Here is a 26,861-nt window from a genome sequence, read left to right on the forward strand (position 1 = left end):
CAGTCTTCACTCTAGATTTTCTTTTCTCTCCTGGATTTCATTTTATACACAAGGTTTACATTTGTTTTTAGAAAATTTTATGAGGCAGACTGAAATGTTAAGGGGATTAAGGAATGGGAGACAGTCTTTCACCTCCAAGTCTTCAGTTCAAATCCGGCTTAGGTTAGTAATGAACAAGAAGTATTTACCATTGCTGTTCAGTGTCTATGCAAAATGGATTGGTGGTTCTGGCTCACTTCCTAGCAGTAAATGTGCATGCCACAACTGGCAACTCCGTTGCCATTCTCAGCAGACAGAGCCAAGAATTAAATGAAGCATGGGAAGCAAAGTTACCTCTCCCCCACTACAGGCCAGGGTGGAGGCACATTGGCAGGGGAAGCCTTCTCTGCTGCTGCCTGAGCAGGGCTGCGCCACAGCTGAGCACAAAGACATCAGTATCGTGGACTGTCAAACTAGCATCTTTTTCAGGAACTGAATTTACTGATTTTCTTAAAAATAAAAAAAATTCAGATACTATCTAGTGTGGGGCAGACTGGTGACTCAGACTGGGCCATGTTCTTCCTTATGCTAAAGTGTAGATTAACGTGCCATTATAAAGAGATTGAAACTTGATGTAAATGCAATGGGTTCCCACTACATAAAGCTTCTTTGTCCTGCCAGGGACATGGCCCTAGGACAGAAAAAAAACAGGACCTTTTTCTTCCCAGTAATCACATGACAGATCATTTCTCAGTCTAGGAGACTTTGACTCATTGACACCAGAAGCCACTAGACCAGGAAGTTTTTTTTTCTTATACCATAAACTCAGAGTAATTCTACTGAAATAAATGGACTTAACCACCCACACAGAGCAGCATAAAAGGGAGCAGAACATGCCCCATTCTTTATTTGGCCAATAGTGGAAAGAAAAAGTGACTAACACAAATTATAAAATGCCAGCCACACTGCTGAGGGCATCAGCACCGTCAACAGGAAGGGCACTGAACATCCTTGCACATGATTACAGCAAGTAAAGAATGCAACCTAGACCTTTAGCCTTGGAGTGATTTTACCATTGAACAGTGCTGAATGAAAAATGCATGAAATTTATTCTAAAAATAGTAAGATGGGCCAAGAGAATAACGATCTCTGTCTACATAGCTAGGTGAATTTATGGTGATGCCATCTTTTATATTTCATAGGATATTCACTATGGACCCTAAAATTTCCATGGGTTTGGACACTTTCTTTATCCATATTTTATTACCACTGTAAACATAATTATCACAGCATCTTAATTCTGAAAGTGATTGATAGATTTTGTTACTTGCTTGTCAAGATGCTCATGTTCACTGTACTCAGCCATCACACCAACCCAGAGACTGATGACTGTGCTAGCATATTAATAAAAGTCTATTACAGTACATTGATGCTACTTCTCTCAAACAATATTAATGCAACCCCTGCGGCAAGAGGCATATTTTTAACTTGAACAATACAATGAGGCCTATTTCATTACAATTATTAACCGTTTTATATTTTACTCAGACTGTCCATTCTTAGCCATAAAGAACAATCACAAAGTCTTCTCACTTGTTATTTTCCATTGTTTTAAAAAGATGTTGTTCACCCAGCCCAAGATTTCAAAAGCAATTGGTGATTTTCAGTACCTATACTTGAGGCTGATGAAATTGAGACAATATAAAGTGCAGATGATTTTATGAAATGCTGAGTAGCTACCTTTCAAAAATAAAAGAATCACAAGTTGACAATTCAGAAACTGAAGGACTCCAGTCATCGATTGTGAAGATCTCATCTGTTAGAGCTCAACTGGCAGCAGGCAATGCATGAAAGATATTTCTCCAAATAATATGAGATAGCAAAGCAAAATAATAATAATAAAAAAACCACCTTGAACATGCTCAGTCCTAAATACAGTACGCCTGCAAAAGTGTTTTTTCTGATTATCAAGCAGGATGGTGTATTTTTCGACGAATGCTCCTCTAGGATGAACTTGTTGCCTTCTGTCACTGGAGTTTTGGCTTGATTCAAAGATATTCAAACTGAAATGTGCTGATTCTGCTAAAGAAGCCAAATTATTAACAGTTAAGATACTTGCGATACTTCAAGATATAGGGAGAAAAAAATCAGCCTGCAAGTGAGGAAAACAACAAATGGATAAAAGATACTGATCTTTTAATGCCAACCAACTTTTTTTAAAGCAGAATTTGAATAAGCCTATAGTACTAGAACTTCCATAGTCACTTAACAGTATTTTAAAAAGACAAACCCAGAAAACAATAAATCTTCTGACTCTGTCCAAGAAAATGCTTACAAAGCATTTAACTTTAAGCATGGGAGCAATACCTTTTAGTTTTCTTTGGTGAAATACTTATCTTGCAGCAGTTACCCATGTGCTTAATTGTTTCACTGTGTGTCAATAACCTTATAAAAACCTACAAGTTTTTTATACGAAATAACATGAGTTCTTTTGTTTGCAAAATACACGCAATTTCCAGAAAATCTAGGTTTAGCAATCACAGTTTGAATTACCATGCCTAGATCCTCAACCTGCATAAATCACTGGCTCTCCACTGGCTTTAACTGAGCCTACAACCCATTGAAGATACAGCCTCAGGACCCCAAACAGTGCTGTTAGTCCTAACAGCTCTCAAAGGCTGAAGACTTGGAGCTCAGTCAGAGAGGTTGTGCTGGATTTAATGGTAATGGCTTAAGAGGTTACCTCTCCCAGCTGTCTGCAGCGGTCCCCCACCAGAAGCTGAAACAGAGCCATCAGAAAGCAACATGGTCTAGCCCTCATCCATACAGCTCAGAGCCAGCACATTAATTTTAACTGCCAATAGTCTGCAAGCTATGACAGTTGATAAACTGGAACTTGCTTGCATCTGCTGCCTCCACTAGTAGGGTGGAAGACCATGGCAAAGTGGCAGCATAGAAATTAAGGGTGGTAACCCCTTCCTCCACCCCAACAAAATCAATAGCACTTGTTTGCCAGAGCCCTAATCTGCTCAGAGTGGAACTATATGTTGAAAGAAGCAACTCCATTTAACTTAATTTGGGGGGGAATGGAGAGGGAGGATTTTCTACATTTCGTGAGGCAGTGAATGGGAAAGAAGTAGTGTATATACAGCACCCCTTGTAATTTTAATTCACATTGCCCCCTCTCACTGAATAAATCTTGTTAAACCTTATCCTCTCTGAGACCATCTGGATGAAAACCGTTCAGGAAACGTCACCATTGGTACAAGAACTTAAATCTCACCATAAATCTCAGCATGTCAAAGCCAAGCATGCATGCCTTAAAGAAACTCTGCAGCTGTGACTCACTCTGAGTTGCAGACATGTGTGTGCAAACGGTGCCTCCCAAGAAACACATTGCTACATTTCAGTAACTCTTGAAAACAAATGAAAGCAAACTCAGGGATTTTCTCATTTTCAGATAGCTTTGACCTTTTTTTACATAAAGGAAACAAAATACTTTAATAAAAGCTACATAAAATTTACTACCCTTTTAGAACTGTACTGTCTCAAATAATCTCCACCCTTGTCCTTATCTTTCTCTGATTACTTCTCCCGCTCTTCCAAAATACATGTGCTAATGTGGCAAGCTATGCTCAAAATCAGAAATCATTATTACTTTGCTCTGTAATCTGATTGCCTGTATAGTTAGACACCTGCCTTCCTGGCAAATTTCTTTATGGTAACAGGGTATGAGCAGGCTGGCCTTTTAAATGCCAGATATGGTCAAAACAGCTTTGATCTAAGCTCAGTGAGAACGATACTCTTCTCCAACAGCAGATATTCTCCCCTCTCTCCATCCCAAAACTAGTATAATTGTTTTTACAGAAAAGGATTTCATATTTAATTCACTGATTTCAAAATATGGCAAAACATAATGCAAAATTTACAAGGCAATCCTTCCAGTAAGTGGAAAAAAAAGAAAAGTAACTAGGAGAATTAATCTAGGCTCAATGCTTTGACCAAAACATTTTGGGGAATGAACACAGGCTTGGTGAAACAAAAGGTTCTGCAAGTTTGCTTCATTTTCACTCACTTATTTCCATAAAGGAACAAAACTCTACATGTTTGAAAAGGACTGAGATGATTCACATTTGGCAATTTTAAAAAAAGATTTCTAAAAAAATTCAGAAGGAGCTTGTTTGAAAACATTTTTCAAGTAAGAAAAAAACTTCTTAACTGTAGGTAAGTCCAAGCAGAGCATTTAATTTTCATTTAAGCAAAATGTTTCACTTGACTGAAACTGAAATTTTTTCAGTTTTCTGAATTCTGAAAAATTTTCACCTTAGAACTGCCAGACAACAATCAGCTACTTTTGCACAATAAAAGTAACTTAGGAGCCTGGGAAGGAATTGATTAGATGTGCTAGATGGAAAACAGTTTCGCTGGCCCAAGCAATGGGATATTTCTGATATATATCAACGTACCGCAATTGATGAGTAGAGCTTTCTCCAATAGCTGTGAAGGTTTCCTGATGAGTCAGCTAAGATCACTGGACCTCATCCTTGAATTCAGTACAGGTGATCCTGATTTATTTTTTGCAAGAAACTCCAGTTCTGTGAAGCTGCATAACACCACTGCAAAGCATCTCAGCTACCATCACAACAGCAGCCATGACACTGGTTTGCTAACAGAGGTTCTTGCTTGACTACAAAAAAAAGAGGAGATCAACTACCCTTAAAGGTAATAGGTGCTATCCAGACATGCAAAGACTGCCCTGGTGACTCCCTGCAAAGTAATCCACCCTTTCCCCACAAGTGCAGAGATACTTACTACTACGAATTATCAGCCTCCCACTGGAGAAACAATGTTGTCTGGGCCTCAGTAAATGGGCTTCAGCATATGGTTGCCTAAGAACCGTAGAATGAACCACTCATATCCCCTGTAAAGAAAACATTTGCTAGCTCAGCATGAAGGATAATCAGCAATGTTTTGTTGTCATGCAAGGTGTATTGTTTCTCCTTTTTAAAGCTATATCCCATGCTGGGCTCTAATTCCTCCCACATGACTTTCTACACCAATCTGGGGAGCTAAATTAGGAAGGGGTACTGTTTTAGTCTGCCTGCATAGTCAACGGATGGAGGCACGTGGGCTGAATTGCCCTCTGGAGGTGCATATCACTTTCCAGCATCAATGGGGGAGCCTCGGGTGATTAGGTACTAACTTAGGTGCCTCAGTTATATGCTTGAAGTCAGGTGGCTCAAATCCAGGAGCAACTGTGCTTCTTTTCCTGTCCTAAACCGGCGCATGCTGTTGCTACATGTTGCAAAACAAATGGCAAATACTGATAGTTTTGATGGAAGTGATAACAGTTAGTATAAAAGTTAGTGCTTTGGATCTAAACCTATGATACTAGTATTATTACAGAAATCCAGACTGTTTTGTATGTCCTTCAACTTCACTCCTTCAACTATGCAGTGCTGCATAACTGGACATTGTGTGAGATTATTTTCACTTTTCATGGAAACTTCACCCAGAGCTAGCCACTACTGGAAGCAAGACAGGAGATTTGCCAGGCCAACTTGCTGCTCTGGTACAGTTGTTCCTATGGCAAGTAGTGTATATATATATTTTTTTTTTTTCAATGCACAGTACACGGAAAGGATGACTCAAGCTGAGTTTCACAGGTGAAGTTCAGATGAGTTCAGATCTATTCAAGCCCTCTCAATGTTCCCATATGCTTGACTCAAGTCCAAACATTTAATTGTCAGCTCCAAACAAAAACTTCCAATGAAGAAGCAGAGGGGATTGTGAACTCTGCTTTCCAGTGCTAAGGACTTGAGCACTACTTTTTTTTTTTTTTTAATAATCTGTCATTTGTACTTTTTCATACTAAAGGTGACAGTCTAATTCACATATGACCAACACCCATAAATCATGTTGGGGGGAGGAAATATTCATAAATCCATATCAAACAGCACCCAAATTATGACAAATGACATGGCAGTCATAAAATTGCACAAGCACAACTCACCAAGTCATTAATTTCATGGCCATGGAAAATAAACAGACACATTTTTTTCGCAGCCCTAATAAATTTTAAAAAACTCAAAGAATGGTCCATCTGCTTCGAATAATTTTTAATTTCCTATTCTGTCTCGTTCCCATTAGCTATTCCACTGAGATATTTGCTAAATTCTTTCATTTGCCTCCTCCCATCTGTATTCAATTACTCTATTCCCAAATAGAGTTAGTTTTTCTTTCTCCTAAGCGCAGTACAAAATATCCCCACCTGTACCTTAAAGCAAATGTTATGTGTGTTTTATTATCTGTTAGACTCTATGAGTCATTCTAACTCGATTGCCTGTGCTGAAAGACTTGGAGGGCAATCTGATTTTGATGTTTTCTGGCTTTGGTGAAAAACACCTGCCTGATTCTCATAGCTAATCTATTAACTTGGTAAATGCCTCAACAGATGTTCTAGAATCAGCTAGGGATCAGGGTCTGTCCTCGTGACAGCGTCCGCTTGTAAGCTTGAAATATTTAAATGTTCAGAGATCAGAGGCCAATGATGTGTTTTGGGTACAAGCTTTCACTAAATCATATTTTTTCCATCAGTCCCTGGAGTGCAATCCACATACAATAAGTGGCTGGAGCATTCTGACTGAGCAGGCCAACAATACAGCCCTCCTTGAACTTTGAAGGGACATGAATTTCAAGGCAGGATTGGCTTCTTCTATTGAAAAATGGAACAAATTTTAGACTGTGCTGAAACTGTTCCCTTTTAAGCCACACGTCTTTTTTCCAGTTCCTTTCCTTTCTTCCTAATGAAACCCATTAAGAAAGTATAAGCCTTGGCTTTGAGACCTGCCTTTCCAAGGGTAACTTAATGTCTCTGAGGAACCTGTTCTAAGCCGTCATCCTCTGTTTGGGTCAACACTGCTCTGCATGATTCACTTACTGTGTGCCTGATCCTCCACCTTGTTACGTTGGTTTTAAGCCAGCATTGCTCCACTGACCCTAAGCCATTCCACTCTATAAATAGCCTCCAAGGCTGCACAGACTGGCTGGGATCACCGGAGCAGAGCAACCCCTTGAGAAGGCTTTACTCCTCCCATAGGAAGGGTGGGATAGATGCATGACATCAGTGTCAAGCCCACATGAATTCCCATTTTGCAGGTTAAGGCAGTTTTCTATCCAGCTAGCACCACCAGAGCAACACAAATGAGAAAAGAAAGGCTCACAACACAGAAAACCCCATGGCCCCTGCTGCCCCCCCTCTGCTTTCAGAAATGGCCCCTTGTCAATCAAAGCTGGACCTGAGAGGCTAAAATGTTTATTACTTTTGTGAGCTTTTATATCATCTTGATTCTTGTAAGAAATGCTCAGGCTTGTCATAAAATGTCCCAAACAATTCAATTTGAAATGGCTGCAAGCTTCACTGCAAAAATTTTCTCAATGAGATCACATGAAAGGCAGAACTAGAAATCAGGACACCTTTCTCTGACCTTCACTTGCTACTTGACTCTGGTCACTTCACTTGCCCTTTTTTTACTTCCACTTCTTCATCTGCTAAATGGGCTTTATTAATGCAAACTTATTTCACTGTTTTGAAGCTTAATTAGTTAATGCTTGTAAAGTGTTTTGAGATCAATACGGTATTATTACTAATGTATTCAAAAATCTCTGCTGCTATTTGCTCTTGGAGGCTTGACAAGAAGGCTTTCACTGTTCCACATCTTCAACAATCCTCAGAAGCAGCTCTGTTGTTAGAGCTCTCATATGAGTGATCAGCAGATGGAGTTGGAGGAGTGAGAAGGGAAAATGACTGATTCATACCGTTATTACTGTTACACATGCTGCTTTCTAGAAGACAAAATAGAAAATATGAAGGGAAGGTTGATAACAAATACTTAAGCATTTAAAGGAAGACAATGAAAGTACAGAGAACTGCTTATGTGTTATATGAAATTATTGCATTTTTCAAAAGCATCCTTTTGGTATAGCCGCCTTCAAGCCTGACTACAGTTGGAGAAAGGTTCTAAATATAAGATGAGGGAGAAGAAAGAGTCACTGGAAGCGGTGTTCCTATCTGAGGAGTGAGATAGGCAAGAAGCTTCATTAAGGACAAAAAGGAGATTTTCTGTCTGTAAACAAACGTGGAAGAATTAACGATAGCTTACCTACTAGGAATAGTTTCTTCCTTCAGTTTTCAGGCTGTAACTCTGCTGAAGTCAAGTCTACTCCTCTCCTGCCACTGAGAGACTAAAAAAATGGAACTGGTTACTGGAAAGATACAATAACAAAGTTTGATTTTTAAAATATAAATCCCTGCAAAATGGTCTTTATAAATTAGGCAGATACATATACTCGATCTTCACTTCTTGTCCATTTTGACACTTTCAAAGTGCTATCTTTTTCAAAAAAATAAGAAGAAACAATGGGCCACATCCTGGTCCAGTCCTGCTGGCACAAGCAATGCCTTGACCTGAAGAACTAGCTAGGGACTGTGCTGGCAAGAGAGAATGTCTGGATAAGGAAGAGCCAAAGCCAATTTTAACCCACGTACCCCTGTTTGTTGTAGAAAATCTGACACCAGAGGTAGAAGTGGTATGATCAGTGCATGTTCCACAGGAACAAAACATGGCAAATATAAATTTTTTTCTTATAGCCTGTGCAACCCGGAGGTGATCTCCAGACTCAAGCATGGTTGCATGCCTACAGCTCTCTTCTGCAAAGACTAAGATTTTGGTTTGGGATCCTCTCTAATCTAGAACATTTTAAAACCTTTTGTCTGTATCCTACATGTCTTTTCTTCAGTAAACATTTGAAAAAAATGTTTCCAGATTAACCTTCCAGATTAACACAATAAAGATAATACATTTTTCATACCAGATGCATGAAACTCCATTGACACAAGCTGTGTTGCATTTGTAGATCCTCTGGTACAAAGAGAGATACGTAAGTTATAAACCAAGAGTAATTAAATACGATGTTATTATAGCTGCCCACAGCAGAGGGTGCTAAGATTAAAGAGAACTGACCATAGAGTTAACATCCAGGGCAATGGAAGCAGATTTACAGCAAGCAGGAGATGGAGGTTTGTTGATTAGTGGAGTAATAAAGACATTGGTTGACTCTTCATGAATGCTACCTCTGTTGCTTTTTTCTGAAATTCAGGGTTTTCATAAGAAAGGCGGTACAACATCCAGAGCAGAAAAATGATGCGTGGTTTCTTGCATCAATAAATTTTCTCAGCAATTGAATTTAACACACATACTAATAAAAACAAATCAGATCAAACAAGCAGACAGTGAATGTTCTCCTATACTCTGCCTTTTTTATCTCCAGAAGTCTTTTAATCAGTCTCAAGAAGATACATTTATCTCATGCCAAAAGCAGCCTTAAGTAAGTAAGAGTGGAAAACTCAGAAATACTTCTGCCAGTGAAACTGGCTGTTACTGCAATGAAAATGAAGTATCTGACTGATAGCTTAGCTTCTATTGTGTTTCAGTGAAAACACATCCTTGAATTTAGAGCTGTGTAATGACATTATTACATTAAGCTTGTTATTTGAAAACAGACAAACTGCTACAAAAATATTCTGCTACCAGATACATGTTTGGCTTCATCTCTTCAGAGATGAATGAACATGTCATTAAGTCCCCCCTCCCTATACCTACCTACTCACCAGTTTTCACAGACTGTTAAGTTTGCTTGTGGGGCAAGGTGAAGCAAAAAGAAGGCAAGAGGCAAGAGGTGGAATACCAACAGCTCTGAAGTGTGTACCAGAGGGCCTAGAAAGCTGACAAGTTTGAAAAGGCATTACCAAGTCTTTGGCAGGTGAGTCAAGCTGAACTCAGAGCAGGAGCAAGCAAAAATTTTTACCCTTTGATGAAATACCATGTCCTCTGTCAGTAGTTCTCAATCTTCCCCACACAAAGCAAGCCCTGCTCGATTCTCTGCTCCTTCACTCACACCTCTGCAGAAGGCAGGCTTCTCTCCCACTGAGTCCAGGAGCAGTAACTGGAGTTCTCTCTTTGAAACAGCTTTGGAAGCTGTCATCCTCAGTATCAGCTCTCTGACCTACAAGACCTGAACAGAAATCAGGCAAAGGATTGAGGAGGGAGTAACTTTGTAACTGGAGTCACAGTGACAAACTTGTCTAATTTTAAGATGGAGCTGGAGAAGTTCACTTGTGACAGTAGACATGATGTCCATTCCAGATCCACACTCCTGTGTGAAATAACTAGATTGCTTGTTAACCTGTAAGGCTGTTAACCTGTAAGTGAAAGGCTAAGAACTGGGAGGCCAAAATACCTTCCCCCTACTTGCCATGGATGTGTCCCTCCAGGTCAGGACCCCACCACACGAGCCCAGCAGTGCAAGTAAAACTTTTGCAGCTGCCACCCATGCAGTCCCCATGCTGGGACTTTTCACCAACAGCAAGTTCAATGCAAATATCAAACAAACAACTGATAGAAGTAGTTTGTTTTATTAAATAAAAACAAAAAAACCTTTTTACAGGAATCAGAAATGCAGGGTGGTTTTCTGCTTGCTAGCTTGGACATCGGGGAACTCCTGATTTACACCAGAGTAGAAATCAGACTTGGGGAGAGAACAGATGGTTCAACAGTTCTGCTTAAAAGCACAGGATACTCACACTGGAGAAAGGCAGGAGGGAGAGGGGAAGGCTGACAGACAGCCTTGCAGAAGAAAGCCCACGTACACCGTGGCTGGCAACTTGTTGGGAATCCAGGCTTTGACCGCCAAAGCAACTGAGGCGGCTCCCCACTGACATCTACTTGTTTCAATAGAAGTTAGGCGGCTGAAGAGGCATTGGGTTCATCAGCATTTTGGAGGATCTGGACTTTATCACTTTGGTATAACCTAACACCTTTGTGCGTAACGTCCCAGCTTCAAATCCTGTGGCAAGATGAGAGGAATCTGGTTACTGATGACAAGCCAAAAAGAAAAGCACAGTAATACTCAAGTAGAGCATATACACAAGTCCTCAAGGCAGAATTCCTGTTATGACTGGTATCATAACACTGAGATTCATTTAGCCACTATTCAATTATATGTTCTTTTTTTCTGCTTTTCCCCTCCAAGTTACCACTCTCACTAGGCATGAGTACTCACTGAAGAGTGAAGACAAGTAGTAAATAAAATGTAATGAAAGTTGTTTTACATCTCTTTTCATCCCCTCTATGCAGCTCCCTCAACCTTAAAATTTAGGGTAATAAAGACCAGGTTTTCTATGCAGACAATGAAAAGTATATGCATTGAATGTCAATTCCATAGGAGAGAAAAGAACAGACTGAAAGAAAGAAACCCATAAAAGGAAATGCACCACATTCTTCCACCCTCTACCCCAACAAATCCAATTAAACTTGCCAAGACACACACACATGCTGTCAATCATTCCAGATCCTATCCGCCCTATCAATATTTCAGCAGCATTTCACTCTCTTACTTTCCGGAACTATGCACACTCCACACAGCATGTACTCATTGTTCCCCATGCTCCTTCCTTGCCCCTTTTAATCAGTCACAACAAGCCACATTCATTTCTTTCCCACACCTTAAGCTACACCAAGCTAGCTGGTTAGCTGGCACAGCAAAGCTTTTTTGTGCTCTGTTGATGGTTTGTGGCTTATTTTTTTTTTAACACAGGAAAATGCAAGATGCAAAATGTGGCTGTTTATGTACAGAAGGACGCCAACACAGAGGAATTGTGTTCATGCTTATAAAATTGTTTTGCTCATTGGGAAATACTGGTTTCCTATTGTGGTAGCCTCATTTTAAAGAGCACGAGGAAAATGGACTGAAAACTTTAGAAAATTTCTGGTAACATATGAGGTCCAAAAGTCCCACAGAGACCTTATGTACCTGACATGGGCATTCTCAAAGCCTGCCCTAGACATGATACCATTACCAAAATAACTTCAGTAATTTGGACTTCTGTTGCTATGCAGGCTGTAGGGTTCTGGCTTCAGAACTGAACTAAATCTCCTTAACAGGAAAGGGAGATGCATGATGGTTTTTTCATTCTGTGTATCTTGTGCAGGACTGAGGGTGTTCTCAGGGCTGCCCTTGAGGCACGGACATACACAGTAACTCATTTTCAAAGATGAGGCTTATTTTGGGCACACTGGAAAGATCACAGCTATATCTTGTGCCAGTATAATAATAGGTCTGTCGGCTTTCTCTTCAAATTCTCTCTTGATGTCACCAAGGGAAACATATAGAAACCTAATCTGATGGAGGATTTCACTGACTGTTGGGCTGCCTTTACTGACATTGCAGGCAGTGACCTAAAGTGGCTCCAAAAGAATGACTGGGCTTTCAAGCAGGCGGTAGCTACTCCAGCTGAGCAATCTGTCTGTATGAATTTTACCCTTTTCCAGTGTTCCCATGTCCTGAACCGCTCCAGGGCTGAGTGGATTCCCAGCTTGAAGGTGAGCTCCTGCTGGGAGATCCTATTCCATCCCTATGAAGTTTTTGGTTTTTTTCTGAAAGGCCTAAAGAGCTGACATTGCAGCCTAATGTCCATACAAGATGACTGGAGTGCACAAATGAAATGGCACAAAAATACACATGCTGGTGACCACTATGTGTGCTGCACAGACACCAGATAATAGAGACCAGTTGTGCAACTTGATATATCTGGTTCTGAATAGATATGACTAGATTCTAGTGATCAGTCTGTACTCTCCCTCAAATCCAAACAGAAACTGGAAAAAGTTAAATCTTTTCTCTCTTTTGCAAAGAGGATGCATTTTTGCATTCAACATGATCACCCTAACAACCCCCAATGAAATTTCAAGCTCTCTCTGCACAAAATGTGAATTCTAAGCTTATAAAGCTTCTCATGTTATCAGTAAAAAAAATCAGAGATAAGGACTGATGGTTTAAATGCATCTTTTAGAATGAATTTAAACATTAACTTTTCAGCTTCTGTTTCATTAAATTATCAGGGAATGCTGAGCTTCCAGTAGTAGGAGAGAGTTTGTCTGGATAGCATAACTTAATCTCCCATCATGGTGAGAACTGACAAGTACACTCCCTTGGAGGATCTTGTTCTGCTTCCTCATGCTGAGACCTATCACACAGTCCTCCGGGGTCCATTGGAAAACCTAGTTGATCATGCCTTGAAATTGCAGGCAAGGCTAACTTCATGTAGAGCACTACAGCTTCTTCAGGCAAAAGACACCCTGCTAACCATTTGACAGTGAGCTGAGATTAAAAGGACCTGCATAAATAGACAGGCTTGTTATTCAGATAGTTCGCTACTTCTTTTTAGCAGTCTCGCTGGAGATCTACATTTTGGAGAACCCCAATCCCTCATCTAAAAGGGGCTTTCTCCAATTTAGAGCTTCTTTGAAGCAATGCTCCCCCAAAACATGAAAGGAGCTGTGTAACTTGGAGCCAGGGTAGAAAGGGAAAAACCTCACTCTGCAAAGTTCTGGCTTTAATATAGACCTCAAAGTTTTGGAAACCAACATCCCTGGAGGTGCTGTCCAGAAACTGTTTCTTCCCTGAGCCTCTTCGTATTTTCCACTTTCTTAACTCTTTGAGTTTCTTTGAGAAACTTTCTTGCACAAGGCAGAAATCCAGACTTTGAGAGGACAGAGGAAGAAAAGGGGAAAAAGAGGAAAGCAGGTAGAGCATTGCTCCCCTGGGCAATTATCTATCCTGTAAATAATTAGTGTTTACTCCCATTTGTAACAAGGTTATCTGCCAAATACAAACACTGCTTTCTGTGAATAGCCCAGCTAGGAAGAACCAAAGCCAAAGCGAACTTCTGAATGAATCACAACCAGAACTGGCCATAGAGCACCTGTAAAATATTGACTGCAATGTGACCTGTTTCCTATATTTGGTGAGCAACGTATAATTTCCACATAAACTGGGAAATGACTTTATGATCGAAAAGAAGTCACAGTTGTGCAGGCATGCAGTCTGAGTGCCGACTCACTTATCCCTGGTAACATGAACTCAGCTGACTTGGGGATTGCCTGGAGGCCTCCAGGGCACTAGCAAACACAGCATCGAATGACTCCAGCACAGCCTTTTTGGAGAAGGAGGTTTAATGTGGAATAATGCTGTGAGTCATCCTGTAGATGGGTTTATGTGCAGTGTTTGTGGGCAACAAGTGCAAAAAAAGAGTTGAAGAGCATTCAAGAATGTAACTGGCAAGGTGCTGACATGTGATTCTAATAAGGAAATTACAGTTTTTCTCAGCCATGCTTTTGGTAAGGAGTCACTTGATGCAGTGTGTGGAATTTCTTTACAGTGCTGCATCTTGCGCACTGTTCTTGGGAACACAATGGGCAAAGCTCCCAGGGTATGATTAATTAAAATAGCTACCACATGTTTATCTGTGTATTAATCTGATGGTAGAAACCACGTGTACACACAGAGCAATTCTGACCTTAATTTATAACCAGGTCACTTGCTTTCTACTGCACTAGTGATGTTAAGAGGTAAAAATCACAGCTGAAAGGAGTAAAGCTCCCTCTGTTTATCCTGGAAGGGAACATGAGCACTGAAGCACTCAGCAGGACAGACCTGGCCTTACAGGAATCTTGCATTCTAATATTTGTTATAATGTCTGCTGATGGTGAGTGGAGAGAGTAAGGCAACAAAAAATGGGTGCTTAAAACCAGCACGCTGAACAGGGAGCAAATTGAGCTTTCCAACAAGGAAGTTCAGAGAAGACTGTCTTCTGACTTCCCATTCCTCTTTGCAATTTAGAAAGGTATCTTCCCAGACCTTGACTTTAGTAGCTGCCATTTAAAACTCACAGCCTTGAGTATGAAGCTTGGAATTACAAGCCCATTTTTCAGAAATGAGGAAGGGCTGTAGTCTTTTCCAACACATTCTAGAAGAGTACGTGCTCCCTTTTAATGCAGCTGTCTAGGTTTTAGGTCCAACCTTGAACGTGTCTTCTGAGAAAGCCTATTGGTGTTAGTCGAGTGAATGGGCACATGAACACTTAATCTGCAAGTCTGGTTGGGCTTAGATACAAGCAAGGCCCTGAATGGGTCAGCATCAAGCAGCTCTCAACATCAAGCAGCTCTTTTGGTCCTCTGACAATATCAATGGATTTTATGTGTTTTCAGGGCTGGGTGACAGCTAAATGGGTTTTTGAAAATCTAAACAGTTTGTCACTTAGACCACTTGGTGGAATTGCCTTGTCCTCCTTTCATTTCATCTTCCCCAATGAGCTTCAAAAACTACCATCCTTTCCATGTCTCTATTACTTGTTTGTGCACTTATCTTGTAACCAGTCTGCTATACTGTAGGTGCCATTTTGAAGCTTTGGTCTCAACCGGCATCACTACTAGGTACACACTTCACATGCTCGTAGGTCAAAAGAGGGGAGGATCCTCCTGCACATTTATTCTGATTGTTTTGCCTGCTCCACCGCACCAGTCACTACCTGAACACCCATCCTCATTCATGCAATTTATAGTGGTCAGAATACGAGCAACACCTGCATGTGTTATGGGGAAGCAGCCAGCTTCCCCTTACTGCTAACGGACTTTGAATGAATGGGGCAATGTATTCCTCCCCCAATTATTTAATCAAATTGAAACTGATTTTTAACACAGCACCTGGACAAGCTGCCATTTATTGAAGGAACAAAACCCCCTGATGAATGAACCATTCTCTCTCTTCCTTCTGTTTGCTGACACTGTTGTTGCAAATTAGGTGCAGTTAGCAGAGTGTGCTCACTGGTAAATCATGATGGCTACTTCATCAGATTTTGTTTTTGTAAGTCACTTACCCCTGAGCAGGAAACTATTCCAAATTTGTGAGCATCAACTGAGATGTGGGGAAACACCTTGATGTGCTTCTGAAGCTCAACATTGTAGAAATATGAATACATATTGCCTTGTACAAGGGGAGTCCCTGGCAATGCTGTGGATTCACTGATCTTAGCCTGAGAAGCAACTACTGCATTTTCAGAAATGAAGCAAAACAGTAAAATTTGGATCCAAAGGTTCTCAGCATTAAAAGGTTTGGACACATTTGGTCCATTAGAAAAAAAGAGGCTTGAAAAGATTGCTTAGGTTAGTGGGATGAGGCTTCACAGCCAGACTTTCAAGACATTCCAGTATCAGGTGTTACAGATGGATTTTCAGAAGCTGGAGATTTTTAGGATCTAGGATTCATATTTGCAGAAGATAATAATTTTAGACTTGAACCTAACTCTGTCTTTTCCCTGCAGGAGCATGTGTGGACATGGAGCGGGACTGGAATGGTTCATTCAAAAGATGGCAGGCAGATGCAGTCTGTGTCTGACCTTTGCATTAGGTAGGTATTCAGATCAAATGCATAGTTTCAGAGCTGTTTCTGGCTGGCTCCCTTTCCACAGGTTAACTGATTCTTCAAGAAGGTGTTCTGGAAAAGATTAATTTGAATCCATGTGTGTTGCTACTATCGTGTTATGAAAGACATCTAGAGAGAAGGCCTCCAAATGAGGGACATACGGCCATCAGCCCAGAGGCTGATATGCCTAGGTACCAATCTCTAGCACAATGTTTTCTGGCAGCTTCCCAATTTAATGGTTTGTTTTACTTAAAAACACACAACCCTTCCTGCCACCCCCACCAATCCAAACACTGAATTATTTGGAAAGACCTAGGCTGGTGTTCTGTGTCAGGGATGACACCTGCACCCTGAATGTCTACATGTAGCAATAAAAATATGTTTCTTTTAGAGATACAACATTTTTAGTTATTTTTAAAAATGCATGCACACAGTTTCCTGTGATGAAAGATGGTAAAGTAAAATCCAATAAAGGAATCAACACAAACTAGGAAACAGAGATAAACAGAGACTTACCAAACAACTTGATGCAACAGTAAAGCAGCCAACAGCATTGAAGTCATGTCCTCATGCTAAATTTGGTACAAGCACTCAGGGCATTTGTTCCAACATTTTCACACAGACCTACTGAACAGACAGCATAAATATTCTTCTATTAGCAAGACAAACAAGTCCATGTGATAGGAAAACCTTCCCCTCCTAACTCCTCCCCAAAATGTCTATTGACAAAGACAAGTCTGTGCTAGTAAACCTGTGGAGCTCTGGATGGCTCCTTGCAAAAGACTATGGGATTGCCCTTGGTGGAAAGGAGAACCTGATGTTATTTACTCCCCATAAGATCAAGCTCTCACAGATTATATTTGAAGGCCAGCAGGCTAATGGTCCTTGAACAACCCACATTTCAGCACTAGGTGCAGTTTACATGCCAATAGAGGCTGGGGGCTGAATCAGGAACAGCACAGCTAAGAGTGGCCACACAGCCCCTGCAGCCACAGGATGGGTGTGAACTGCAGTGGGTGCTATAAATGGGTGCTCTGCTCCACTAAATCCACTCCATGAGTGGTTTCTGTCTTACTGGGGGAAGGGATTTCTGTTGTGCCATGCAGGCACAAACCCACTGAAGAATGCAGAGGCTCTTTTGCAGGCAAGTAGAAAATAAATTCAACTGTTTACTTGTTCATGTTGCATCTAGGCAATCAACAGGGTCTTACCTAGATTGATAGGAGTGGGTTTTTCTACTTGCCCCTAAAGAATTCACTTTCTTGACCCTAAAATAAAAAAATAATTAAAAAAAAATCATGCTAATGAGGCAAAATCTTAGGATCCATCTGCATACTACATTTCAGATTACCCCAACTCCATAACCTCTAGATAGCAAGCCAGCTTGGTAGTAGTCTTTTGTTTCAGCAGTTACACAAAGCCATTCAGGCCATAAGGGGCTGGGATTTACCACAGAGGAAAAGGTTTAAGGCTCTCCTAAACTAAAAGAAACCAATTCACAGTTTCTGAAACCGTATTGTGTTCCCAGGCTGTAACAATAACAGTTTTTACTGCTGGGTGAATCAGCCTTTCGGATTGTAATTTATGATAACAGTAGCACAAAAAGCCAAGCTGTGTGTGAAATGGAGTTAAACTTAGATCTGAAACAAAGAGTGCCCCACAGAAGAGAGGGACAGGTGAAACACACATTGGATGCCTATAGAGAGGTAGAGCAATCTTTCGATCAGGACAAAGGAGCAGGACTTGGGGGAGCTGGGTTCCAATTCCAGCACATTTCCTATAGGACACTGAACAAATGACCTCCATTCTTTTGGTCTTATTTGCCCAGTGGTGTCATAGGATGGCTGTGACAAGACCACGTAGGAAGACATTAAGATCCCAAAATGATGGGCAATATATGAAGAGCAAGATATTGTTCTTTCAACAGTTGCAGATGAGCCCAACTCCATATACTTCTTGCATGCAAACTCACACACACGCTGTTTCTTTTTGTAAGTAAGATATTTTAAGCCTGTTTTGTCATAGATCAAGAGTCCTAGATCAATGTCCTACTAAGGACATTGACACTTTTGCCCAAGTTAAAACATGCTGGAATTTGGCCCTGCCTCCTGGACGCAGTGAGCAGGTCTCAGAGTTTTTATTTTCACAGTGCTCACTAATATATATACCAATATGAGCTGCTAGTTTAGTTAACACTTCATGCACTATATATAATCAGAAATATTTTAGCTGATAAAGTTACAAATTCCAAATGAAGCTACAATTTTCAGTATAAATTCTGACTTTTATGGCTTTACATGATACTCAGATGCTAATATTGGGTTTACAATTTCCTTCTTCTGATTTAAATATGAATCACTTTACAAAGCTTGGCCTGAGTGAAACCTCTCTTAATGCTGTTTTTTGACTTGTGTGAAGGAAAGAAATGGTTGGTTTCCAATTTCAGAACCACGGCTGTGCAGTTTTGTGGGTGAGGTTAGTGCTCTGTGACCAGCTATGAAAACTGTGCTTAATAATAAAATTTTAGCCAATTAAACCCACTTTTCAACAGTTGCCTAGCAAAGAGGTGGAGGGGAGGGGAAAGGAAAAGTATTCAAATTCCAGCCAATCCCTGCCATACCACAATACACAATTTTGTTGTCTGTCCTGAAAGACCTGTTAGGACTGTTCCTGAGTTGCAAGCGAAATCACTGCATGAGAAAGTCATAAACATCACACTGAAGTACCTCAGCCTCACAAAATACTCCAAAACAGAGGACGCCAAAGACGCCCATCATATTTCCTAAATATTTAGATCACATATATTAGAAGAGATGATGGACCCTGTCACCTCCACTTTTCTTAATTAGGAAGGAAAAGTTGCAACTTTGTTTTAAAAAATGTATTGTTACTTCTCTGCCAAGAGCAAGGAGAATACCTCAAGGCTTGGAAAGAATTAACGCAAATTGGTGCTGGGGTCAGGTGTATTTTGTATTACTTGTTTGTTCTCTTAAGAACAAACCATACACGTATCCATCCTGGGACAAAGGCAGACTCAAATAGTGTTTAGGCAATATTCTCTTCCAGAAGTCACTGCAGACATACACAATGCTCAGTTCTCGGGATGTGATTATATCCTTAACAGTAGTCTTCAACAAAGCACTGAACAAATTCTTTGTTAACTCCCTTAGGACTTCTACATAATGTAAAGTAACATAGTACATGCTTATTTAAAGTTGAAAAACTAACACATTCAGAAAATCAATTTTCAGACTACAGAAGAAAAGCATCATGTGAAAACAGCTGCCACAAACATGCCTTTCTGTTGCAAAGGTACTATCATTGTGACATAAAGGTAACATGGGTAGACCTGACCTATTAATTTGAAAAGGGACTCAAAATGCTAGCAGCAGGAAAGCCAGCTTTTTGAGACATGAGCTTTAAAACCCAGTTAACCACACTAAATTCTAACTTTCCTTCTGTAACGTCAAAACATTCAAGATAATGTATCATAATATAAAAACACAACATTAAAACATGCACAAAAAGGAAAAATAATCAGGAAAATATCAAGATTTCAACAGCAACATTGACTCTTCACTATGATGTGTCCTATATATTTTTAGCCAGACAACAGAGAACAGAAATTCCATCTGAACAAATTTTTGTAGAAGAACAACCTTCACCATTCTCCAAATTCTGAAAAAGTTAAATTTCTCATCCTTAACACTGCTTTATAAAGAAAGGAATGCAGAAAGATAATGGTGTTGCCAGAAGGCAGTGAAAGGGTTAGTTGTTTTGAACATTATGCGTGTTATGTAGTCAGATACTACCTATTCATTCCCAGCATGAATTATGTCACCAAGTTTGTGACCTAAACATGTGTTGTTGCTAAGCAATACTCAGTCACAAGGTCTCCTGTAATCCATACCATTTGCTATTTTACTAGAGATGTGCCATGGTCAGTTTGCTAAAATGATACTCATGCTCCCATGCTAGGCAATAAAACTAATATTTGCCAGTAGGGATGGTGAGTTCAGGTCTTGTAAAATAAATTGTTAGAATCCTTTCTCTAAAAAAAATAAAAAAGAAAATAAAAAAGTTCGGCTCTTCTGTCTGCAACAGGTCTTAATATCTTCTTCTCCTTGGCATAAGTCCACCCAGCATTGATGGCATGCACCTGGGCCCTTCATTATACATGACAGCTTTTCATGCTGTGAAGAATATTATTTTTGAAGGAGGAGGGGAGAAGAAAATCTGATCTTCCTTCTTGCAAAGAAAGGCTTGAAAAGGTAATCAAATTGCTAGGGCTGAGCAGACCAGGCAGGGAGGCTCCTTAAATATGTATAAATTCTTGGATTTATTCTTGGCTTTAAGCAATCAGTCCTGTTTGACATATACCTCAGCAGCCAAAAGCCTATGCTCTGATGCAGAATGGAGTGATCATCCTAGACAGAAATGGGTCACGTCTGGGAAAAAGAACAAAAAATATGGTTTCCTGAGCCACTCAAGAATACCCAGATCACCTCTGCAAGCTTGCAGGCTGACAGGACACTTGAGTCAGTAAAAAAAACCGCAGCAAAAGATCTGTTAAAAACCAGGTCTTGATGGGTTTTATCACAGAACTTGATCCCTTTTCTTCTTCGTTCCTCCTCTCAGGAATGATTGGAGCATGGTCTGTCCACAGTCTATTGCTGTAATGCATAGGGACAGGAGAACAGCTGTGCTGAGTCAGACCAAGGCCTGACTTAGCTCCTTACGCAGTTCTCTGACAAGGGACAATAGCATATGCCTTGGGAAGAGCATAATCACAAGACAAGCACAGCCACACACATATTAAAAAACCTGTGAACCATGGTATATTCTCTCAACCTCTAGCACACTGGGTTTCAAAGGATTTCTCAAGCCAGAGGAGTACTTTGTCTCGCACACCTTTGCAGACAGTTCTTATATGAGTTTCTCTTGTGACCAGGTAGGGGCAGCCACTCCAGAGGGACAGTCCACAACATCCTGCAGCAGTGAGACCCACAGCGTAACTACACCCATGAGAAGGGAGGAGCAAAGAAGGGCAAGCTGTTGCCCTAAACAAGGACTGCAAAATCATCAAAACCCATCTGTCTCTATCACTGCCCAACAACTGCTAGAATTTGAAGGATTTCATTCCTGCAGGGAGTTTAGATCTCTCTACACAGCAGAAACTCGCTCCCAAACTCCCCAACAAGAAAGGGGAGGGGGGAAATCCCTCCAGCAACCTGGAAAGGTCTAGCAACCTCAAAAACCAAAGAAGGTTTCCTTTATATCCATCATGACAAGAGCTATCAGGAAGTGCAGGTAACTTGGAGGTAGCACTAACAAAAGGTTGAAACCAACTACTCCTGGGGCACCACACAGAGGTGGTGGACAAGGGCAGTTCTAAATGGTGCAAAGGGACACGAGGGACAGAAAGGAGTGTGTAGGCACAAAAGCTTGTGGAAAGCAGATATAGCACTAGACAGAGTGGCATGGATGCTGCTGTCCTGCTCAGGCACCATCAGAGAACTATGCCAAAGCAAAACAAGCTCCTCTTTCAAAGGCATGTGGCTCATCCAGTGCAAATGTTAAAAATCAAGAACAGAAACCATACTGAGGCTATTTTTTTTTTCCCATCGTTTTTTTAACATGTGATTTGAAGGTGAGAAAATGCCCCAATGATAAAGTGACATATGGTATAGGGATGACCATTTGAAGCATCAGCTGAAAACATTTCTCTCCTTAGGGCCTGGTTCTGCAACTCTAACATTGAATCACACAATCACTAAGAGTCTCTATTCACAGAATAGTCACCCAGTGAGATTAATGCCTGTGCAGGAACCTGAGCTGACCGAATGCCACTTTCTAGGACTTAAAAATTTATTTGTGATGCCCTGTGAAATCTAACACTTAATCATAATCTTCCTGTCATTTCTATAGGTAGCATGTCAAGTCCTGCCCTTAAATATCTAGTCTATGTGCAGTTCAAGTCAATGCAAACTGCAGGTGATCTATCTCTTCCTAACATACTTTCTGAAGAATTTGGTTCATCCCACCGTAATACATAGAGAGGACCAACTTGTTTCACACTTTACAGACCTCCTTTTTCTCCTAAAATGAACAAACTACTGTTGCAATGCCTGTATCAAATGGTAATGCCCAGTCTCAGACTGCACACTAACAGCATTTATTTTCATTTCTCTGGGATGTAGTGTGGCAAGAACTCTGGATTTGATAAACACCTTCAGAACGTGTTATTGAACTGCTCCTCTTGATCTAAAACATGAAAACCAAGCATCAGTCAACATAAAATAAATGTGATATAGCATAGAGCAGAATAATGGTTCTAGCACATATGGTATTGTGAGAAATTATTTTCCATGACAGCCAAGTATGACAATGAACAGAAGACAAATTAATTTCCTGCACTGCCTCAGTAAGAGTTGCCTGTCCTGTAAAGACTTATATAGAACAAACTGACAAGATCACCTAGAATGACCTAATCTCATCGGCATTATATGTGACAGATAAAACATCTGTTTAAAGAAAATAAAATGTACTTATCCACGACTCGGGTACTGACCAAAACCAGATCAAATAGTGGAAAACTTTCCTCAAAAAAATTTTAACAAATCTTGCAAAGAATTCTCAAACAATTTATGGTAGCGCAGAGACACAGACCTCATCACATTTTCTGTTCTATCGACAAGCATGCCACAGTTAATTTAAGTGTTCTAGTTCTGTGATACCTAGAGAAAGGACTGGTGGGTAATTTTGAATCTCAAATCACCTGGAAGAGAAACAGGTGAAATGGGAGGTATTCAGAATAATATATGTAAAGAAAAAAAAATTCCATTGTTGATCTATCAGGAGGAAAGGTACTTTAAGCGTCATTGTCTTGTTCTCTTTGTCTGAGAACAAAGTTTCTATCAATGGATTTTAAAATGCCACTTTAAATTTGGAAACAAATTGTCCTCTACAAAACCAAACATTATTGATTTCAATACCTGGTAGTTGTAAACAGCAGAAAAATATCAGGTATATGCACAGGAGAAAATTTGAATTTTGAGTAAGATGAGATGCTCATCAATGACGTTCTGCTGAAACATTCATTATTGTCAGTAAAACTTCCCCAGACTAACCCAAAACTCATGGATCTTCCCAAAATATACAGATTATATCTTGAATCTTCTTTGTTATGGAAGTCTGAATATCCCCTTCTCTTTCTGAATTTGTTGCCTGTATCTTAAAATGTTATAAAAGGTTGCTTCAATTTTGGTGACAGAAGAGCAGAACTTTTTAAGCTGTGCGTGCAAACAGGAGATTTAGAGGGAGAGGACAGAGCAGTGCATGGGTGGAAAAGGTTGAGAGCCGAGATGGAGGATCACTCTGGTGATAAGGGAGACATGGTAGATGATGGGAAGGTGCTCCAATTAGGGTGTGGGTGTGACGGCATCAGGGTGATGAGAGGAAAATGTCTTTACCAGAGATGCTTGAAATCAACTGGAAGGGAGAAGTCAGTCAGTCAGAACAATGCTCGTTATACAGGTTTTGCAGGCACAGGAACTCTGTTTTTCTGGCTGGATACAGCAGGCACAGCATTCAGGCAGCTGAAACATATCTTCCATAGGAGGCTGCATGGGAAGTCAGGGGCCCACATAGCCACAAGTTGCCTGAACCACCTCCAGCTGCAAGCCCAGGAGTCTGCTGAGATAACCACAAACCACAGTTCCGCCTACTGTGCAATGGTTGTAGTTTGGGAGGCAGCGTGATTGCAGTGACACTCGGACATCTGCTCCAGTTGCCTTGAAAATCAGCCCTGAGTGATTTAACCAGAACCTGCTAACATGAATCTGGCAGCTCCCTTCTTGTTAAAAATAACAAAACTAATAATGCCCTCCTTTTACTTAACAACACGTCTTGAAGCTTTTACTCTTGGTGAGTTAGCGCCTTCAGCAGGACTATTAGGTACAACTCAGCTGTCATGCAAATGTCCTTTAACCAGGACCTCCTTCAGGCAGCAGGCCCCCTTTCATCCACAAGCATGGCTACAGCCCCACAGAAACACAGACCTAACACCTCTGTAACGGCGGATCATTGTCTTCTCCTGAGATACAGCTGTTCCAGGGGTTTCTCACTGCAATAGGGCAGAGGAACTTTTTCAAAGGCTCATCACCTTACAGCCTAATAAAAGATTTCTGACTGGCAACCCCAACCGACAGAACTCCCTTGGGTTTTTTGAACTACTTACACTCATTCCCAAGATATCCCCAGCTAGAGCTAGAAAGATGCAGCTAAATCAACTTATAAGAGTGCAAACCTAAAATTACATTGGATATGGAAAAATTTCCCAGGGAAACGGCACTGTTTTTTTCAACACAAGTTTTACATGCCACCTATAATCAATGGGAGAGACCAGTCTCTGGAGAGGGTGATTTAGAAGAGGAGGATCATTTAGATGCTTTTAGTTTCCCCTCTGGAAAAACTTCTCTCTCTCCACTGACTGTATAAGGAGCATGGAGAGGCCAAGGAATGAAAGCACAACAGCAAACTCTCTCCTTAGAGAGAGGTATCAGAAAAATCATTATGAGAATTTGCCCAAAGAGGGCAGTCTCAGGAGGCAGACCAAAATCTGAACAATAATTATGCTTAACTTTCTCCAAACATTTCCCTGAAACTTTTTAACAGCAAAAGAAAGCAGACAAATGAGTTTATACATTGAACTTCTCGGTAAATAACATGCAGAGAGAGAAGGGAACCTGGATTAAATTATTAGGAACAATGAAAATTCTTTTTGGGTAAATCTGAAAAGAAGATGTATGTCCTGTTCCACTCAGGAGGATCTGCTTCTTGTCACATATGGCATGAGTTTGCCAGGGCGCTTCTTTACTTTTGTAACAAAATAGCTTTGTGAATATCCTGGTCTCCAAAGGCAGATGTGAGGAGGAACTAGGAATCCTTCAGTTCAGAGCTTGACCCATCTGATCAAACCCATACACTTCTCTTCAGCAGGAGAAAAGTGTTGCTGCTGCCTTGTCTCAGGCCCTGTACATCAACCCTAATCTTCCTCCTGTTTCATCTTTCCCCGTATTTTCAGTCTGGACAGATCATTCTGTTGTACTTGAAGATTCACACACTCTCGTGCAACTGTTTTATTTCACCCCTCGCTCAGCAAGCCGTGCAACAAAAGCCAGAGAAGAGTGAGTTCTGTGTACTGTCAGTGTTACGTAGTTCTGACTATTATTTCCGCTTGATGGCTTTGGTTTTATCCAAGGATTATTTAGTTTGGGAATAATAGGAGATTTACATGCTTGCACACAGGTCAAATGACAGTCAGAATGCACATGTGTTGCAATTTCTTCACCTGCAAATTATTCCTGGTGACTATTTTAAAGCTTCCCTAACTGGCAATGGCAGAAATTACTGTCTGAATCCTTCTGTTTGCAGACGGATGCTGTTGTCCTTCTGATGAAACAGTGGGCTATTGCTTTGATATTGAATGATAAATTGTTTCAAATAATATCAGATTAGCTTCTCTAAAGAACAATTCTTAAATACGCTGAATAGGTCACTCAAACTCAAACTTATTGGAAAAATCAAATTTTTTTCCAAGTAGCTATTTCTTAAACCAAGACTGTTACCATGCTATTTTGAGTTTTAGACAAACTCAAGCAAATGAACATCAACTATAATGCCTTCCCCTCTGACCACAGGAACAACTACAAATTCTTTGCCATTATTCCTGGTATTCCTAAAGGTTTCAGTAATCATTTGGAGATATTAAAAAGGAAATAAACAGGGAGCTATGCCGATTTTTTGCTCCATAAAAAAGTAAAATAAAAACAATGTGTTTTTCACCACCTGTCCTGTAACAAAGCAGGGAAAGAAATGACAGTTTTGCAGCTTCCAATGAGTTACTGTGACTGGCTGAAATACAGCTGTGAATTCTGGATGTAAATAATGAAAAGACAATGTAGGAAAAAACCACTGCCTTATTGATCAAGTTATTAATTTTTAATGGCACACACAGGCAGGCTAAGGAAGCTTACTGGCACCTAATTTAATTTTGAAGTTTGTCTAAGTTTCCTAGAACCATATACTACTACACAAAGATGAAAGTATGCAAAGGATTCCCCATCACTTTTGGGGTCTTTGGGATTGAGTATCTCCTTAAAGATACTCACAGTCACATGTGATCAAGCCTACTGCTTGCAACACCAACAAAACTCTCTAGCATGGGTTACACAGGGGTAAAAATTGAAGGAGTAGAATGGTCTCTTCCACCTTCTTAACATGCAGCAATGGGTGTGTGGGGAGAGGAGAGAAAATTGGTGATAATCCCAAAATGGGGTTCCTAAACGTACTTACCAGAAGCAACAGGATAATGGGCACTCCAGCTCCATCAGCTGCACACCAGCAGGGAGCAACCCCTCAGCTCACTTCAGGATCTCGCCACATTGTCCTTCCTGAGCGAAGTATTTTGGTCACAGCATAAAGGTAGGTCTCACCTCTGGAATCCTTCCCTCAGCTCTTAACCCTTTCTGAGGCTTCCTAGGGATGCAGGACACATGCCG

General features: G+C 40.5%; 1 long non-coding RNA gene across 2 annotated transcripts; it reads right to left on the bottom strand.

Moving 5' to 3' along the window:
* Positions 1 to 948: 948 nt before the first annotated feature.
* Positions 949 to 26,861, bottom strand: LOC140655879 (uncharacterized). 2 transcript variants are annotated; one of them, XR_012043901.1, is made up of 10 exons: positions 26,656 to 26,861; positions 17,511 to 17,567; positions 16,816 to 16,926; positions 10,622 to 10,884; positions 9,862 to 10,053; positions 8,851 to 8,900; positions 8,142 to 8,223; positions 4,792 to 4,900; positions 4,446 to 4,666; positions 949 to 2,061 (listed from the first exon to the last, which is right to left on the bottom strand). It is a non-coding gene; the product is annotated as an uncharacterized lncRNA (long non-coding RNA). The 2 variants fall into 2 exon arrangements; XR_012043900.1 differs by having other exon boundaries at positions 9,847 to 10,053.

This window comes from Ciconia boyciana, chromosome 8 (assembly GCF_034638445.1).
Source record: "Ciconia boyciana chromosome 8, ASM3463844v1, whole genome shotgun sequence".
Taxonomy (NCBI): Eukaryota; Metazoa; Chordata; class Aves; order Ciconiiformes; family Ciconiidae; genus Ciconia; species Ciconia boyciana.